At 44.3% G+C, this 14460-nt stretch overlaps 1 long non-coding RNA gene across 2 annotated transcripts in view; it reads left to right on the top strand.

The window, feature by feature from the left end:
• Window positions 1-289: 289 nt before the first annotated feature.
• The window catches only part of LOC310755461, a 38437-nt gene continuing 24266 nt past the window's right edge, over window positions 290-14460 (top strand). The window contains exons 1-3 of one of the 2 annotated variants that reach the window (XR_014544361.1): window positions 290-518; window positions 1381-1468; window positions 3122-4737. This is a non-coding gene — a long non-coding RNA (uncharacterized lncRNA). The remainder of the gene's footprint in view (window positions 519-1380; window positions 1469-3121; window positions 4738-14460) is intronic. The other variant, XR_014544360.1, reaches the window with a different exon arrangement.

Here is a 14460-nt window from a genome sequence, read left to right as displayed (position 1 = left end):
TTTTGGTTTTTTGAATGTTGGGTTTTGTGTTTTGTGTTTTGTGTATTGTATTGTGTATTTTTTGATATTTTTTGTGTTGTTGTGTGGAAAATACTAATAAAATTATGATGAAGAAGAAGAATCATCATCATCATCATCATACACATATTGCATCTCAAAACTGCTAATACAGTTGCTGAAGGGAGATCAGAGCTGGATTTGTGAGGCCTGGGGAGATTAGAATGCTGCATCCCCAGCTTGTTGCCATTGGCTACAGGCTATCTGTGACATCACAAAAGCAGCCCATGGCAGCTGAGTGTATATAAAAGGTGATCCTTTTCCTCTTGCTCTGCAGAACACAGTGGGCAACGGCTGTGCTATTCAGCATTGCCCAGTCATCTTCTAGCTAGAGGAGGCGAACCGGCAGAGGGGTGAAAGTGATCACACGACAGTGGGATGCTGTGAACTACTAACCAACTCACTGAAGGCAGCCGATATCCATGGCCAGAAGTGATGGACCTAGTGGAAACTGGCAGAAGGTGGGTGGAAGCCAGCAGAACTCGCATTTGAAAACCAGTTGATGCCATAAGGCTGGTGTTTGTGGATGTAAGCTGGTTGACCTTCACCTTTGGAAGCCCATCAGATAACAGAGTTTTGTGGTGTGCCCCTCCCTAGTGTCTGTACACTGGAAAGGTGGGCTATAAATATACAGTGGTACCTCGCAAGACGAATGCCTCGCAAGACGAAAAACTCGCAAGATGAAAGAGTTTTCCGTTTTTTGAGTCGTTCTGCAAGACGAATTTCCCTATGGGCTTGCTTCGCAAGACGAAACGTCTTGCGAGTTCTTGCGAGTTTGTTTCCTTTTTCTTAAAGCCGCTAAGCCGCTAATAGCCGCTAAGCCGCTAATAGCTGTGCTTCGCAAGACGAAAAAACCGCAAGACAAAGAGACTCGCGGAACGGATTAATTTCGTCTTGCGAGGCACCACTGTATATATTTTTAATAATAAATGAATCACTGCTGAGGTGCCCCCACAACTGCGAGGCCTGGGGGAGCTGTGTTGATGCATCCCCAGCTGTTGCCATTGGCTGCGAACTGCCTGTGATGTCACAAAAGGACATGGAGGTTGAGAGGAAAGAGGTAATTATTATTAGCAGGAGGGAGGTGCCTCAGGAGGAGGAGGCTCAGAGGAAGTTGAGGTCAGCAGGCAGGAGGATGGGGACAAGCTACAATTAATTGGCTCTAGTTCTCATTGGCTTTCACTCAACGTACTGTTGCTCCCTCTGCCTTCTGCCGACCAGCCACCAGCCACCACTGAAGCTAAGGGTTGGGTGAGGTCTGTTAAATGTATTGCATTAGTTGTGAGAATTCGAGGAAAATACTGACAGTCCTTATGTTAACAGTGCATTACATGGGATGACCTGCCACCAAACCTGAATCTGTGGTGGCTTCAAGACAGGTAAAGTACACCTGAGGTGGAACTGACCTAGAGTAAGCAGATGCAAAGGAGAGTTGGGCTCTTAGTTCTTTACATGATATAATTGTTTAATATAATTATAATTGTATTGTTTAAAAACAAATTGAAATAAGTAAAACTAAATTATTTTTTAATAAGCAAATAGTTTTTTGGGGGGAATCAGCAGATGTTTCTGCATGAGAAGCTGCATTTGAATAGCCCTCTTCTGCATAGTTATTCAAGCAGGGATAACTGAATGTGGTGAGTGGGATCTGTGTTATGCTCTGGGTCCATTGAAGGTCAGGAGACGAAAGGAGGAATTGGCCTCTGTGCCTTTAACATAGGGGTGGGGAACATGCAACCCCTCCAGCTGTTGGTGGGCTACACCTTTCCTCATCTCTGATTACTGACCTTGTCAAACATGCATCCTCCCCATCACAGCACCCTGCAATGGAGCCCATGAGCTGCAAGCTACAAGGGTGGTCTCCTTATCCCCAGGGACTCCCCCAGTCTCTGCCTTCACCTAGTGAAGCTGATAACACACCTAGCTTAAAATAACTGAGTAGCAGTTATTTAGAGGCTATCTTACTATGCTCTAGATCAGCCTTTCTCAACCTGTGGGTCCCCAGATGTTGTTGAACTACAACTACCATGACCCCTAGCTAGCAAGGCCAGAGCTCAGAGATGATGGGAGTTGTAGTCCAACAACATCTGGGGACCCACAGATTGAGAACCGCTGCTCTAGATAGAAGGACTGCCTCTTTAAACTACTCCTTCCACCCCAAAGAAATGGACCCTGGGATAAGTAGCTAGGCTGAGAATATGGTGGGCTCCAGAGCAAGTTTATCAGGCTGGAGCTGTCCAAGGTCCTGCCATCCAGGCCAACCTTCCCTGCCACAAATGGATGCACCACCAGGTTTTTGCTCCCCTCCAACTTCCTATTGCCTCAGGTTCTCCTATCTGGACATGACATGCTTCAAGTGCCTAAGTCAGGCATAGGCAAACTCTGGTCCTCCAGATGTTTGGGACTACAGTTCCCATCATCCCTGGCCACTGGTCCTGTTAGCTAGGGATGATGGGAATTGTAGTCCCAAACATCTGGAAGGCCGGAGTTTTCCTATGCCTGGCCTAAGTCCTTCATTCCAGCGGCCTTAAGTCTGTCCCAATGATTCCAGGGTTTTACTTTTCTGTGATGCAACACAGCAGAGTAAGTTCCCCGGATCAGCAACACTCTTCTGCTTCTGCACAGGCCCTGCCGGCAATTTATCAGGAGCCAAACATTCCTTACCCTTCTCACTTAACAATGAATGAACAATGCTGGCCTTTGCCACACTTATTCATTACTCAATACATCTTTTAGGAGCCATTGATTTTGCTCTTATGTATTTCACTTCAACCTATTGATCTGATTAGTCTCTGTAATTCAAGCTAAATTAGCTGTCATTTAGTGGAGGTATAATTTGTCAGAAGTCAGCTGCTGGGTGGCCTGCACTTATTGGTGTACATTAGTTTCTTCAGTGCAGGAGAGCAAGACTGTTTGTATTATCAAAGTTACATACTTAATGGATATAGTCTGCCTGCTAAGAGACTAGCCAATGGCTCAGCAGGCTTACTGTACAAATGGGAAAGGATTGGATGTTCCATTTAGTTTTCAACAAAGGAAACAACCTTCTTCTTTTCTTACAAAGTCACAGGATTTCCATCATCTCATGATCATGTGTACCTGAGATTCTGTGGAGAAAGTACACTTCCCAACTGGAAGCAGATGGGAACACAACCATTTCTTGAGATCAGAGAGACCTTTTTTATGGATCTTCAGCGAAGTGACTGCTTACTTATTAACCTATGTTGACAATTTGTATACCACTTAACCACAGTCCCCTCTATGTGTGGTGTACAGGAGACTCGGTACAATGAAACTATAAATGAGTTCAAACAAGAAAATCACTATGGATTCAAAACTCCTGCTGGTGTGACAAAAAAGTTGGTTTTGCTGGACAGATTGGGACAGTAAGTGTTTCTTTCTTTCTTCCCTGCCAGCAGATGGTTAATGAATGGCAGCCTCTGATTGGCTGTGGTTCCAGGAGGGAGAGTTTAAAAGGAGAGAAATTGAGGAGAGACAGTCAGGAGTTGTGGGAGCTGAGAGGGTTGGAATTGAAGTTGGAGAGGTTAGGAGATAGTAAAGGTAAAGGTAAAGGGACCCCTGACCATTAGGTCCAGTCGCAGACGACTCTGGGGTTGTGGTGCTCATCTCGCTTTATTGGCTGAGGGAGCTTCCAGGTCATGTGGCCAGCATGACTAAGCCGCTTCTGGCGAACCAGAGCAGCGCACGGAAACGCCGTTTACCTTCCCGCGGGAGCGGTACCTATTTATCTACTTGCACTTTGACGTGCTTTTGAACTGCTAGGTTGGCAGGAGCTGGGACTGAGCAACGGGAGCTCACCCCATGGCAGGGATTCGAACCGCCAACCTTCTGATCGGCAAGCCCTAGGCTCTGTGGTTTAGACCACAGTGCCACCTGCGTCCTGTGAAAGGGGTTAACCCTCCTCTAAAACCCCAAATACAGCAAAACCAGCAGTTTTAGACTCAATATTCACATTCCCCTCCTCCCAAATTCTTCCTAGCTCTCGACGCACATCCAGGAAGGAGTCTTTCAGATCCTTAAATGAAAAAAGAGAGAGGAGCCTTTTCTGTTTTGATTAACAAGAGAGTCTTCCTGGGAGGCTTTAGTGCTTCCTTCTTTTCAGCGGCTGGCTTGTTTAATTTAGCCCTCTCATAATAGCCGCTAAGATAAAGAAAGCTCCTCCAGCAGCTCGCTTTTCCATTGCCACCCCCCTCCACATGCACCTGAGCACCAAACAATGCCAGCCACCATCGCAAAGGTGGTTTATTGAATTCTTCGGGTTGTGACACCTTGGAATATTGGGCTGTCGGAGGCATTTGTGAAAAGCCACATTCTCCGCAGGCACTGTCAGAGGTAGGGGAGAGAATTGGCCTTCGGAGTAATAAGGGACACACCTGCCAGCCCCTCTGCCTCCTCTTTCTGTTTTCTATCCCTGGCTCCAGGAAGAAATGGATTGTGCTGCTGCTCATTGTTATGGACAAAAAACACAAACCAGCGGTGCTCACTGCCTTGGTCTCATACACCCACGCATGGTTTGACTGGCATCTCTCCCTCTGGGGCTGCGGGGGCAGCAGCAGACACACGGGATAGAGGGATTGGATCCTAAGGACACGCTCGCCTGAAGTGCATCATTTGCGTAAAGGCACTTTGAAGCACGGAACATCTAAGCATCTTAGATATGTAAGCTTAACTGCACATCCGCTCATGCCAGTCACAGCTACTTCTGAGCACAGGCCCTAAAAAAGGCGTGTCTGTGTGTGTGTGTGTGTGCGTGTGCGTGTGTGTTACTGCTCTATATCCTTCAACCAAGGAGGCAGAAGAAAATATGGACTACGGAGAATCCTGTGGTACAAAAAGGCACAAGGTATGGTTCGAATGAAGCTTGAGGAGGTTCTAGCAGGAGAGCGCAGCTATCGTATACCCTTGACTGAAGAACGGTACACTCCTTCTATCCAGGATGGTCGTCCTTGGGGCGATCACACAGGGTCTCCGGACGTTTCACTGTCTATTGATCCCTGTGCCACCACTTTATTTCTCGCTGCCACCACCCAGGCCCTACCTGGGACAATACTGAGTCCATTCAGGGTTCAATTGAAACATAAACTTTTGTTTATTTACTGTAGTTTAACAAGTCTGCGGTTTCATAAACAGTATCAGTCAATTACATTCATGGGGTGCCTATCCAGTCCTATAACTTTCACTACCTGCTCTCACTCACTAAACCACCTCTCCAATATTTACTTGTCTGCCTAGCCCCTAACTGTTCCTGACTCAGCCTATTTCATTACACTAACTCAACCTACCCACAAACTATCCCAATTCACTCCCACTCCAACCAACCACCCAACTCCCAACAAACTCCCCAACGACCTCCGCCCTTTGCCCCTCCCAGAGCTGGTTTTATAGTCCCACTGACTCCACCCTCCTGGATCCTAACTGGGCAACCTGTTTAACTATTTCACCTCCAGCACTCTCTCATATGTTAACGTCACAGTCCTCTTCCACCGAGCTCGCAGCTTCAGGAGGGACACACATGGAGTGGTGAGGGAGGAAGGGGACACCCGCCTAGCCAGCCAGATAAGCTGAATCAACCCTGGTGATCAATGGGGTGACAGATGTCACAGCCAGATCGCCCTCACATCCGAATGAAGCTTTAAGTAACAATGTCTCTGAAAAAATAATAATAATAATACCCCACCCATCTGACTGGGTTGCCCTAGTCACTCTGGGCAGCTTCCAGCATATGCAGAAACATAATAAAACATCAAACATTAAAAACTTCCCTATACGAGGCTGCCTTCATTTGTCTTCTAAAGGTGATATAATTATACATCTCCTTGGTACCTGATGGGAGGGTGTTCCACAGGGTGGGTGCCGCTACCAAGAAGGAAAACACACCTCACAGGGTTGTTGTGCGCAAGGGAGAACCTTGTACACAACCCAGAGCTCCGTGGAAATGAAGGTGGAATATAAAGGGAACAAAACAAGGAAATGTTGATTCTCATGGGCAAGCTTTTCCCCCCCTTGGAGCATAAGAAGCTGCCTTCTACTGAGACAGACCATCGGTTCATCTAGATCAGTATTGTCGCCGCTGCCTGGCAGCAGTTCTCCAGGTTTCCAGCCAGGAGTCCATCTCATTCCTACCTGGAGATGCTGGGAATTGACTCTGGGACATTTTGGGTGCAAAGCATGTGCTCTATCACTATGCTACGGCCCTTTCCTTTTTTCACAATGGAAATGCTGAGGACTTAGCAACCAACGATGGTTGCAAGAGCGGGACTCTGTATCTCAGAACCCCTTGAGACCCACTACTTTTGGGGGCAGAGAACAACCACCCAACAGCTAAAGCAGGAGCATCCCATGCCATCCAACCTACGGCAGACTCTTCCCTTGAAGAAAGCCATTGAGCTGGATTCAACTAATGAGATCCACTTGTGGAAGCCCACAATGGGGCTCTCCCACTTCAGCCTCCTAGAGAGAAGCCTCTCTTGAGTTTTGGACTGGGGTTTGGGGAGAATGCAGCAAAAGGAAATAGCCAGTGGGGTGTAGTGGTTAAGAGCAGTAGACTCGTAATCTGGTGAACCGGGTTCGCGTCCCTGCTCCTCCACATGCAGCTGCTGGGTGACCTTGGGCCAGTCACACTTCTCTGAAGTCTCTCAGCCCCACTCACCTCACAGAGTGTTTGTTGTGGGGGAGAAAGGGAAAGGAGAATGTTAGCCGCTTTGAGACTCCTTCGGGTAGTGATAAAGTGGGATATCAAATCCAAACTCTTCTTCTTTCCCTGTGGTCCCAGCAGATTTGCTCTGGGGTGGAGGGTCAGGAGAACCCACAACAAAGCACAAGGGGAGAAGGGGAGGGTAATTCCACCAAGCAAGCTGAAATGCTTGCACCAATGGAAGGATTGCCATAGCACCTTTTGGCTTCGGCTGGAAGACAACAAATGACCCCTTCAAAAACTGCAGGTTCCTCAAAACGCAAACCACCACCAGCAGCTCAAAATCACCCGACAACGCAAGCAAGTTGGCAGCCTGAATCCCCACTCTGTGAAAAAAGAACTTGGTATGAATTATAAATGCTCATAAGGAGATTTTAACATCATTTCTGTTTCCCTGAATTATATATCCTTGGTAGCCAGGGAATCTCACTGCTTGCCAACAGGAGCAGCTACCTGTAGCATACGGAGCAGTGCTTAATATCTTGCCACATTTTACTTGTAACAACAAGAACTGAACTGTTGCTTGCTGACAAATCCTTAGATACACACAGCTCCTGCTTGTTGTCTTCAGGAAACCCTAGTGATCTGAATTGAGGAACCCGACATTGAGGAATTCAGAATTACTGACTCTCCAATGGCTTTATCTAAGTTTGCCTTAGTTGAACAAATTTTATTGCCTCTGAGCAGTTGTGCGGCTTCAAATACCAGCTTGTGCAATTCAAAAGATATGTGAAATGCCTGGGATCATCCATCTCTGGAGACTGAAAGAATGACACTGTCAATAAGGAGACTGAATTTTTTTCTACTGCATCTCACTTTGAGGGGCTTGCGCACACAGTGACATAGAAAAGTGTCATACTGCAAGTTGCTCCCATTAAAAACATTGGCTGTTTTCTGTGTGAGAAGCAAGCTCTCTCGCAAGGCGACACTTCCTCCAAAAACGCTATCTCCTTTTGCTGAATTCTCCCCAAACCCCAGTCCAAAACTCAAGAGAGGCTTCGCTCTAGGAGGCTTTACCAACACAATTCAGAGTGAAGCTAAGCTATTTGTAATTATCACAGTTAAGCCATTCTGCTCCTTTGTTCTAAGAACATAAAGAAAGCTCTGCTGGATCAGGTTCAATGCCCATCTAGTCCAGTGATTCCCAACAACTGACATTCAGAGGCCTGCTGCCTCCAACAGTTCAGGCAGAATATAGCCATCATGACTAGTAGTGATTTACAGCCTTAGCCTTCATGATTTTGTCTAAACCTCCTGTAAAGCCGTTCAAGTGATAGCCATTGCTACCTCTTGTGGGAGCTAATTCTACAATTTGACTCTTGAGTGCTTTCCATTCTCTTGTCCTGAATCTTCACTCATTCAGCTTCTTTGGAAGTCCCCAGATTCTAGGAGAGAAAAACCTATCCCTAAGGGGGACACAGGACGCAGAAGTTATCTGCAACTTGAACACATAACATCCTTATATTTTGACTCTGACTGCCAAGGCCTGATGAGGAAAGCACAATGGCACAGTATTTTAAACACTCATCCCTCCAATAAAAGATATCATGGGGGGGCAGTTAATAGTGTTTATAGCTGAATGGTCGCAGGGCAGGAATAAATATAATATTACAACAATAATTAACTATATCTCTAGAGGCTAAAACATGTTAACCGTTAAACCATGCACAAAACGTCAGTAGCAACCAACGTGTCACTGAAGAAACAAATACAAACAAATTTTACTAAGCTTTTGGGGGAACCTCTGGAACAGGCATGGGGGTGCACTAGGATGCACAGGGGGAGGAGAAGAGGGAAAGTTCCATTGCATGAACGGACCTTGTTCCCTGCATACACACCCCACTTAGCACCAAGCTGAATTCCTCCCATCATCTCCAACATTAAACACCATCTCTCACAACAACCTGGGCAAAGAGCACTTAACCTTTCTCTTGGGGCTCCTCTAGACAACCAATTTATTGACGATTCATCCCAGTTTCATTGCACAAAGCTTATGCAGTGGTTAAACTATGCCCTGTTTTTACTGAGCATTCATTCTGATTTCTCTGTGGGGAGGTTATATAACAATGAGCCCCCATCCTGTTTTGCTTGTGGTGTGTCTGTATGTCTTTGCATTAATCATTTGTTCATACCACACTTTCCAGAGCGTTTCCCATCCACTTCCCTAACTGCAAGAAGCTCTTTTAAAAAGTGGATTTGATGCACTACAGCAACAGAAGGCTTTAACCCACTTTGTGCAAACTGAAATTACCAGTATCTGCTTGAATCCCTGGAGGCAACCCCTAGATACTGTCCCCTTTCTCCCTTCCTCTGCATAGTTCTTGTCCTTTGAGCATCTTCTAGTGAATTCATACCCAAAGCCTTGAAGGACTGAGTCCCATGCTCTGACTCCAGCTTGGCCTCGACCTGACCTGAGCCCTCTTCATTCCTCCTCCTGCAAGCAGAGCTCACCAGCTCTTGTTATTAAACCTACATACAATTCCAATTTTCATAGAATTAATAGTACAAATACCTCTAGTTTAGCAAATACCACAGGCAGACTCTCAAACGGGAACCTCAGGACTGGTGGCCAAAAGTGTTTTTACCTGGCTACAATTGGTACCTGATATCACCTCTTGCTTGCCTGGAAGAAGGATGGACAGAAATGTGCAGAAACTTGCCTACTGGGCAAAGGTAACCTTTGCATTTGTTGCTCTACACACTGTTGACTCTGGCCCTGCCTAGCACCGGCATGTGGCCCTGGCAGGGAATGTGGCCCTCGGTATGAAAAAGGATCCTCACCCCTGCTTTAGAATGACAAATAGGTCTTTAATGGCTAGATGTCTTTGCCTAATTCCTTATGCATTTGTGTCCTTCTGTGCCAGGGTAGCTCTGACACTTCCTGCCTTTCCTCCCACCCTCTTTCTGCTCATCTGAAGCAGGGCCTCTTTTCCTTCCTTCTGTCATATGACACTGTTGTTGCATTAGCAGCCTCTCAGATTGCCTCAAGCAATCATTTTTGTTTCTCTTGAGTTGTGGCTGAGGCCAGCGGTCCCATCATAAATTAATGAGAGAGCTGTGGAAGTCCCCAGTCGGAAAGTGCAGGTTTTGAAATTATTAAAAGCATCAACTTTCATTTGAACAGCAACACACACACACACACACACACACACACACACACACACACACACACCAGCACACCCCGACAGTGAAGCAGCAATCTCAAGCAAGCTGGAACACACATGGACTGACTGACAAACCCTACATCTGCAAGGATCTCATCTTTCCTTCTGCCACCAGCATCAAGTTCATAACGGAGTCCTGACTTCAGCAGGGAATTCCCCGTCAACTAAATATTGGAAAGAAAAACTCACCTTCTCGTAACAGCATATTCCTTGCCACTCCAAACAAATCCTTGTGTTATTTTTGCAGCAGGAAGAATAACCAATTGGTCAAAGAAACTACCTCTCCATGGTACCCTAGGCTGTTTGTTTTACTAAAAAAACTTGCTTCCCAAAAGGAAACTGATCCACTCTACCCTTATTAATCTTTAACCAAGAACAGTCAATGTACACAATCAAGCCGGGCTAAGGTGCGCAGTTTAAGGAAGATGTGGGTAGACAGTGATTGTGATGAGAGAACAAACCTGCACTTTAGCGGATGGCATGAAGGTAAAACGTACTTACCTGCTGCTGTGCTGAAATGCAGAGCCTTTCTTCTTGGTTTGTCATGGCCTTCCTGTAAATAACAACAAGGACTAATCAACAACAGCATGAAAATAGATGGTTTGATGATGTGTCACAGAGCAAATTCTCTTTCCATTTTCACTTGGGTGTGCAGGAAAATAATGGGAATGAAAACTGGAGTGGGCACTGGAGGAATTTGCTGAGGGATGAAAAGATGCGACACAATTGTGTGCCAGGCAAGAAGGGAATCTTAGCCAAACAGCAGCATGAGACAATCAAGTCAAATGGAAATGTGGACAGCTGAGACGGCTGAATTCACAGAAACATTACGATAGGGAAGCACCTGAGCAAGGATTTGTTCAATTATCAGCCTCTCATCTGGACAGCTGAGGTTTGTACCTTGCAAACGTGTGAGTGAGTGGCATTTCAGGCTTTCTAAAATGGGGGCTGACTCACAAGATTTTAGCTTTGTCTGATTTGGGCACCTAGCTATTCAATACAGTGACTGGTTCCAAGCAGGTACCTCTTTACCGTTCCCCTCTCTCCCCTGCTATATATTACCTTTAAAAACCAATCACTCAAAGCCTTACCATGCACCCACTGAAGTCTGTTGTTGGATCTTGAGTTCCAGCTATGAGGAAGTCGGATGCTATGCACCTGGCAAGTCCAGGTTTTGCTGCACCCCAACTCCCATCAGCCCCAGCCAGCATGGTTGATGGTCAGGCATGATGTGAGTCCAGCAACATTCGGAGGGCCTCATGTCCTCAATTTATCCTTTTCACCAGCCGTGCTATCTGTGATTTCCTTATGGGGAAATGCACAGAACTAAATCTGTGAACTATCACTGAATGACAGCCACTCCTTGAAAGGAAATTTGTGGTCCACATTTTAAAAAAATAGAAAATACTGTATTTTTCTGTCTATAAGATGTGCCCATGTATAACACACACACACCCTATTTTTGCGGCAATGACCAATCGCCAGTCCACCCTTGCCACTATCCGTGTATAAGACGCCCCCTAATTTTTGACATTATCTTTTAGGCGAAAAACCTAGTCTTATACACGGGAAAATACGGTAGTCAATGTCAGCTCCAGAGAGAGCCCTTAGGCAAGACACGCACAATAGGGCTTCTTCCCTCAGTGAGCCCACCTCCTCATGGCAACCTGTTCAGTGGAGTCTTGTCAGTGAGCACTCAGAAGATGTCTGACTATGCTGGTGTCAGCTCTGAAAACAATACATAGCAATAATAATAGTTTATTGAAAAGCAGAATAAAGTTGCACAAGTGTACATCCTGGTGCTGTTAGGACAAGTTAGTTGAATACTGCCCATGGATACTCAGGGCTGGTCCTACCATTAGGCAGAGTGAGGTATTGGCCTTGAGCAGCCAGTGCAAGAGGGGAGTGACAGCAAGATATTGGAGGGCAGAACTCTGTGTCCTAAGGTAGTGTGCTGCCCTCAGGTGCAGCAAAAGATGCTAGCCCATCCTTGGTCCAGTCTACTTGGCTTCTGCACATGGAATGGGCAGGGCAGGATACCAATTTGTCCTTTGCCACAGGAATCACAAAGTCTTGGGCTGACCCCACGTTTGAAATCCCAACACCTGAGCCCAGTTTCTTGACATCACCCAATCATAACACTTGAAACAACAGCTGTGCAGCAGCAACTAGGCTTTCTTCAAAGTAGGAGGCACATATAAAGACAGCCCTAGATTGACTTACTTCTCTCACACCATGCCAACTCATAAAAACACTAACAAGGCAATGTGCAATAAAACCACCATAAAATTATTATTAATTAGTGTAATTTTCTTTATTTGCTAGCAGTGCTTTTGCCAAATTAGTCGACGTTTTTTTTAAAGTATAGTATAATGCAAATAATATGCAATTGTGTACTAAACATCAAAGAAATAAAGATATTTGATAATACAGATTGCAGTATATATCATTATATACTCAACATCATATAAATAGTGAGGAGATCTGATAAAATACTGTTAGAAAAGACACGAGAATAAAAATATTGCACATGCATTATTTGTCTCCCCTCAGCTTTTCCCTATTTTTATCATTCCCCCCCCCTTTAGAAATACCAACAGCATTACAAGCATCATAAAATTAGAAGAGCATAAAATACAGGACAAATAGGTAAAGAATATAAACTCATCAGCACATTACAAGAAACTCATATAACAAGATCACACAGGAAATTGTTGGTTAACAAAAGACTTGGTCAGGAGTTTATTTCATCGGATAAAGTGAAAAAAAGAGGAGTTGTTATATATGTAAAAGAAAGATTGCAACCGAAATTCATATTTAAAGATGACCAAGGAAGAATTGTGGCAGTTGAAATTCAAATACAGGGAGAGAAATTTTTGATAGTAGGTGTTTATGCTCCAAATGAGGGGAAATCTGAACTTTTTAAAAGGTTGCACGAGACCCTGATGGACTATATGGATTACAATCTCGTTTTGCTGGGAGACATGAATGGAGTGGTATCTACACATATGGATAAGGCACAAAAGCAGGTAGTCACCAAGGATGGTAGACTACCGAAGACCTTTTTTGAGATGACAGACAACTTGGATTTAGTGGACATTTGGAGAATAAGGAACCCCTTGGCTAAGGAGGGAACCTTCTTTTCTGAAGCCAAAATGACATGGACTAGAATTGACCAAATATGGGTAACTAGAGGTATGGCACCAAAGATTAAGAAAGTGGAAATCTGCCCTAAAACCTGCTCTGACCATAATGCTGTTAAAATGGAGATGAAATTGATATTAACTGGCTCCTTCAGATGGAGGATGAATGACACCTTATTTAGAGATGAAGAAATTGTAAAGAAGGCCCAAAAAACCTTGAGAGACTATTTTGAGATAAATATGAATTCTGACGTGGAAAAAAGAGTAATCTGGGATGCTAGTAAGGCGGTGATGAGAGGGTTCTTGATACAACAGAATGCTTTAAAAAAGAGAATCCAAAATGAGAAGAGGGAAAAAATTTTGGAGAAGATAAAAGAAGGCGAAAAAAAATTGAGAGTTAAACCCAAGTCACAGGAGATATTGAGAGAAATAAAGTTATATCAAGTGGAACTCATGAAAATGATGAATCAAGAGATTGAATGGAAAATCAAACAAATGAGACAAAAGACATTTGAGTCAGCCAATAAGTGTGGGAAACTCCTGGCTTGGCAAATGAAAAAAAGACAAAAACAAAACACAATTATAAACTTAGAAGTGGAAGGAAGGAATATACAGAACCCAGCTGAAATTAGAAACTGCTTCCAGAGGTATTTTAAACAACTATATACACAAGGGCCACAGAGAGAAATTGATTTGGACCAATTTTTGGTGAAAAATGGATTACAAAAAATCTCTCAAGAAAATAAACTAATGTTAAGTGATAAAATAACTGAACAGGAGATAGAAGGTGCCATCCAAAATATGCAATTGGGTAAATCTCCAGGACCGGATGGACTGACTTCTAGATATTACAGATCTTTAAAGGAATGGTTAGTGCAACCTTTGAAAGAAGTCTGTAATGAAATAATGCAGGGGAAAGTGGCACCAGAATCGTGGAAAGAAGCATATATTACACTTGTACCGAAAACGGAGACTGAAAAGACTCAGCTTAAGAACTACCATCCCATATCATTGCTTAATGTGGATTATAAAATATTTGCTGACATTTTAGCAAAAAGACTAAAAAAGGTGCTAGTGGAAGTGATACACAAAGACCAAGCTGGCTTTCTCCCAGGAAGACATCTTTCTGATAATGTGAGAAATATAATTAACATTATAGAAAAATTGCAAGAGAATATAAACACTAAGGCAGTTTTGATATTTGTAGATGCGGAGAAAGCCTTTGACAACATTTCTTGGACTTTTATGAAAAAGAATCTACAGGGTATGGGGGTAGGCCAGGGTTTTGAAAATGGTATAAGTGCAATATATTCAGAACAAAAGGCAAAATTAATTGTGAACAATGTGGTGACGGAAGAATTTAAAATAGAAAAAGGGACAC

Source organism: Podarcis filfolensis (assembly GCF_964270895.1).
Source record: "Podarcis filfolensis genome assembly, chromosome: 2".
In the NCBI taxonomy this organism is placed as follows: domain Eukaryota; kingdom Metazoa; phylum Chordata; class Lepidosauria; order Squamata; family Lacertidae; genus Podarcis; species Podarcis filfolensis.
The sequence above is the reverse complement of the archived record's forward strand: the minus strand, read 5'-3'. Positions and strand labels throughout refer to the sequence as shown.